Source organism: Embiotoca jacksoni, unplaced genomic scaffold, assembly GCF_022577435.1.
Source record: "Embiotoca jacksoni isolate LCO1_2020_lvr unplaced genomic scaffold, fEmbJac1.0.p SCAF_12, whole genome shotgun sequence".
Classification (NCBI taxonomy): domain Eukaryota; kingdom Metazoa; phylum Chordata; class Actinopteri; family Embiotocidae; genus Embiotoca; species Embiotoca jacksoni.
Window position 1 is genome coordinate 14,514,136 of NW_027185252.1, and position 5,934 is coordinate 14,520,069.

Sequence of the window (5,934 nt, forward strand, 5' to 3'; positions counted from 1 at the left end):
CAGAGTGGGTTTGAGGTTGGATTAAACAAGCATCACACTGAGAGCTCTTTTCCTGCAGGATTTTTGTGGGTTCCAGCTTTGGCAAAATGTGTTGCAACGACTCCCTCTGTTTATTTTACTTTATTTAATAAAGCCCTCTTCCAGCATGTCTCTTCACACTAAAGCATGCCTGCTCAAAGCAGCACAAATTCCCTCTTGATCGCTGGCTGAACTCAATTTGAATAGATTTAGTGAAGCTAGATATTCGGATGTTGAAAGCATATTCAGAAAGTTGTTCCAAACTCTTACAGCCTCTGTGTTAATGATTTTCTTTGCAGGATAATGTTGCTCATACAGAGTTGGTCTGTTACTCTGTATTTCCTTATTCCATCACAATTCGTCTATGATGTTTTGAACTCTGATTTCTTTTTTGCTTCTTTTTATTAAACACAAGACGAAATAGAAAAGTGGAAATCTCTTCAAGCTATTGTATTTCAGTCTTCTAAAACAGATCAAAATATAATGTACCCTTTGGCTGTGCAGATACTCCTAATGCAGCATTACTCATCCAAATGAGCATCGATAATGTTCATCAGATGTTTGAGCAGAGTATTTGATACAAGATTAAGTGTCAGGACAAGATCATCAATTCAATTCAATTCAATTCAATTCAATTCAATTCAATTCAATTCAATTCAATTCAATTCTATATCACGCCAAATCACAACACAGGTTATTTCATGGCAATTAACACATTAAAGTCCTTACAGCAGAACTTTATAGCATTATACAGAGAAACCCAAAATTCAACAATTCCCACATAAGCTAGGAGGGAAAAACTCCTCTTTAAGGGAGAAAAACCTCCAACAGAAAGAAGGAAAAACTCCCTCTTAACAGGAAGCTCTTCATGGAGCCTGGTCATGGTCATGAAGAGCTTTGTAAGTCAGTAGGAGAATTTTTAATTATATTCTTGATTTAACAGGAAGCCAATGAAGAGAAGCTAAAACATTAGAAATATGATATCTCGTGCTAAATCCCGTCAGTACTCTTGCTGTAGCATTTTGGCAGGCTTTTTAATGAGTAATTTGGACATCCTAATAACAAGGAATTACAATAATCCAGCATGAAAGTAACAAATGCATGAATTATCTTTTCTGCATCACGCTGAGGAAGGATCTACCTGATTTTATTAATATTACGTAGATGGAAAAAGGCAGTCCTGGAGACTTGCTTTATATGGTAGCTAAAGGACAAATCCTCATCAAAGATGACTCCAAGGTTCCTCACAGTGGTGCTGGAGGCCAAGACAACATCATCCAGAGTAACTAAGTGATTAGAGAAAGAGTTTCTGAGGTGTTTAGGACCAAGTACAATAACTTCCGTTTTGTCTGAATTTAGAAGCAGGAAATTGTTGGTCATCCAGACCTTTATGTCTTTCAGACATTCTTCAAGTTTTACTAACTCATTTGTTTCGTCTGGTTTCATAGAAAGATATAGTTGTGTGTCATCTGCATAACAATGGAAGTTTAATCAGTGCTTCCTGATGACATCTCCTAATGGAAGCATGTACAAAGTGAAAAGTATTGGTTCTAACACTGAGCCTTGTGGAACTCTATAGCTAAGTCTTGTTTGTCTGTAAGACTCATTGTTGATATGAACAAACTGAAATCAATCTGATAACTACGATTTGAACCAGTTTAATGCAGTTCCTTTTATCCTCGTAAAATCTTCCAATCTCTGTAATAAAATTGTGTGCTCAGTTGTATCAAAAGCAGCACTGAGGTCCAGAAGAACAAGTACAGAGACGAGTCCATTATCTGTGGCTATTAGGAGATCGTTAGTACCTCCCACCAGTGCTGTTTCTGTGCTATGATGTACTCTAAAGCCTGACTGAAAATCTTCAAACAGGCCATTCCTTTGTAAATGATCACAAGTTGATTTGCAAAAACCTTTTCAAGGATTTTAGAAATAAACGTCAGGTTAGAAATTGGTCTGTAGTTTCCTATAACAGCTGGATGCAGGGTACACTTTTTAGTAAAGGTTTAATTACAGCCACTTTAAAAGCCTGTGGTACATAGCCGGTTAAAAGAGAAAGGTTGATCTGATCTAATATGGAAGTATTAATTAAAGGGAAGACTTCCTTGAGGAGTTTTGTTGGGATGGGATCCAAGAGACAGGTAGATGATCCAGATGAGGAAATAATTGCAGTTAGCTCATAGAGCTCAACAGGAGAGAAATGTTCAAAGTATAAATCTGGTTCCACGGTCGCTTCCAGGGCTGCTGTGCTTAGCAACATATCAGTGACAGTGGCAGGAAGGGTCTGCCCAATTCTTTCCTTAATGGTAACAATTTTATTAGTGAAGAAGTTGATGAAATCGTTACCGCTGAGAGCTGAAGGAATAGATGACTCAACAGAGCTTTGACTCTTTGTCAGCCTGGCTACAGTGCTGAAAAGAAACCTGGAGTTGTTCTTGTTTTCCTCTATTAATGATGAATAATATACAGTTCTGACCTTACGAAGACCTTTCTTATATAATATTAGACGATCCTTCCAGGCCAGGTGAAATTCTTCTAAATTAGTGGAACGCCACTTCCTTTCCAGCTTTCTAGTCGCCTCCCTAGCAGAGCGTAATTGTGAATTGCACCAAGGAGACGCCTCCTCTGGTTCATTACTCTCTTTTTCAGAGGGGCAACATTATCAAGAGTTGTTCGCAGGGAGGCTGCAGTGCTTTCTACAAGATAATCCACTTGTGTGGGAATAAAAGTCAACGTAGCTGTCTTCCACTGCTTTGGCACATGGCATTGAAGAAGATAAACACATAATTGCTTCCTTAAACTTGGACACAGCATTATCAGACAAACATCTACTGTAATGGAATTGATTCCCACATTGTGTGTAGTCCATTATTGTAAATTAAAATATTATTAAAAAGTGGTCTGACAAAAGAGGGTTTTAAGGGAATATGATTACATTTTCAGTTTTCATGCCATATGACAGAACAAGATCAAGGGTGTGGTTACAGCAGTGAGTGGGTTTATTTACATGTTGAGAAAAGCCAATAGAGTCTATAAATGAGCTGAATGTAGAACTGAGGCTGTCATTGTCTACAGCAACATGAATGCTAAAGTCACCTACTAGCATCACTTTATCTGAACTCAACACTAAATCAGATAAAAGTCAGAGAATTATGTTAGAAACTCTGAATAAGGACCAGGTGGGTGATAAACAACAACAAATAGAATAATTTTTTTGTGTTTTCCAATTTGGGTGTGAGAAACTAAGCGTCAGACTTTCAAATGAATTACGACTAAGTTTAGGTCTCGGGTTAATTGATAAGCTTGAGTGGAAGATTGCTGCCACTCCTCCTCCTCGGCCAGAATCTCAAGGAATATGATAATTAATATGACTGGGAGGAGTTGCTTCATTAATACTGACATATTCTTCCTGCTGTCAATCAATTATCTATCTTGACATCAGTTTTGATGTTTCTGACCATCTATTTATGCCAATCTATATTATAATGTAATATAAAATATCATGTAATAATTTACACCACAATACAATAACCCTTGCTTCAGCAGCAGTCTGCCGTCTACATGTGAAGTCCCTTTTCAAAGATTTCATTCCAGTTAAAGTTAAGTTAAAACGTGAAGGTATTTGTTTTTTTTCAGGTTATGATGGGACAGTTTTATAGCTCCATTGCAGCTCACTTAGTCTCACAAACAGCCTGTGCAAGTGTGAGTTTGTGTCGAGAGGAAGCAAGTGGAGAAGGTGTCAGATGAATCATGTCTACAATCTCTGTGATCATAACGCATCTATTAAAAGTGGATGGACTGGCAGTTTCCCTCTGCACACTGCAACAGCTACAAGAAGTTTCCACAGAGATGTGATGGCATGCGATACTAAAGCCACCCCCCTAAAGGCTGGCTGGCTGGCCCCTCTTTGCCACTCTGCACCCTGGCCCCAGCCCTCTTTCCATTAATTGGTCAACAGCACTCTTTCATCTCTGTTGACTTGATCCAGAGCAAACAACATTACACTACAATGGCTGGAGAGTTCTAACTGCATGGCAATGACTGGCTTGTAAAGTTTAAGAGGTAATTGTAGTCACGGATGCTGTTTTGTCTGCGTCTAAAGCAGCACTGAGTCATTCTTCACAATGAGGCAAGAACTGAATGTTTTTCTTCAGGGTTTAATTATCAGCCGCCTGACAGGCTCAGCACAACATTTTCAAAATGGCTGTATCTTGGGAAAAACACATCCCATTCTATTCCCCATGTCCCCAGTATTTTTCTGGAGAAAACATTGCAATTATTGTGTCTATGGGGCCTAAACTTGCATTAAAAATATCTCTTGACCGCAACAATGGAGTCTGAAAAAAAGCTTTCTTGAGTGTAGTGTGCCACAAAACTTGCAATTTAGCCAAGAAACACACAGTTGAAGAAGAACATTGTCATAATGTCAGAAGCAGCAAGCCGGTCAGTGTTGAGGAACAGGGAATATGTTTAGAGAGAAAGTCAAGTCAATCTTATCAGTTTTATAAATACAAATATCATAAATGACGTATTTGCCTCAAAAAAACATTTTCGAAAAATATGAAAGAAATAGGTTATATCATCCGGAATGATTTACGGAAAAATGAGTTGACAAAATAATAGAATGTAAACATATAGAAATAATATGATCCGGAAGGACGTCATGCAACATCCACACCAAACAGACCTAAGCTGTATGACCCCGTCACCACCATGAAGCCCCAGGGACAGATTATACAAACAAATAGGAGGTAAATTTCAAACTCATCCTTTAGATATATAGGAAAGGTCGAAACACACCAAAGGAGAGAGACAAGAGGAGACTCAATCCCCTGGAGGACAAACATCCACATCGTCTCACTCAGCTCACTCCGCTCTGCATCCACCAATCGGCTTGTCGCTCCCTCACTGCGGGCTAAACACTACAAAATTACGTCTGTTTGCTGTCTTGGCTCCTAAATGGTGGAATGAGCTCTCCAATGACATCAGGACAGCAGAAACTCTGTACATCTTCCGCTGCAAACTAAAAACACACCTCTTCTGACTTTACCTTGAATAGGTAGCACTTTAGTAGCGCTTAATATGGCACTTACTGATGGCACTTTGGATAAAAGCGTCAGCTAAATGAAATGTAATGTAATGTAATCTGGACTAAGGCACCGACAGCCAGGGGAGAACGAAAGGCCCCAGGATGGATGATGATACAACACAAAGGGACCTAAGTGAAAAGAACAGAGAGCGAGGATACCATGCAACTATGCTCCATGAACAGACTTGAACCAGTTATAGTTTTGTAGTTCATGAGGATGTCACTCTGCCTGTCCTGATGGGAGAACCATTTTTTTAAATTTAAAATATGGCCCATTGATGCTTCCACATCACAATCCAAGATAAAGAGTTCGATTTTGCTTTTATCACTTTTTAGAGACACTAAGTCATACATAAGAATTGAGAAAAGACCTTAGAAGACGCCCTAAAAAATATAGACCAACAATTAATTGTGATGGACCATAATCTAAAATCCTACATAATTGCCTCTGAAAAAAATGTAAATGCAAATGTAAAATCATTTATAAAAACATCTTTTCATTTTGTGTTAATTCAACTACGTGCTTTGATTTTCAGTCTCAGTCGATATTAATTTCTGTTTGGTGTTTTACATTCATTATATTTATTCCCAATGTATTTCTTTTCTTTCTCTTTTTTTTTTCTATATGTTTTTTTTTTTTTTCTATGTCATCGGGAAATCATGAACAAGGTCTGAAAATGCGTTTCACTCGTTTTATCCACAGTCTGCGGTTGTTTTTTTTAATCATTTTTTCAATACGAGTCGTATTTCGCGTCGTTTCATCCACGTGTACATGTTTGCGCCGCACGCACTTCCTTAGCAACGCGTGTCTGAACCAGGAAGTACTTGCG

General features: G+C 38.4%; 1 pseudogene; it reads right to left on the bottom strand.

Annotated features, from left to right (window-relative positions):
• Positions 1-884: 884 nt before the first annotated feature.
• Positions 885-1,892, bottom strand: LOC138195060 (uncharacterized; annotated as a pseudogene).
• Positions 1,893-5,934: the final 4,042 nt, after the last annotated feature.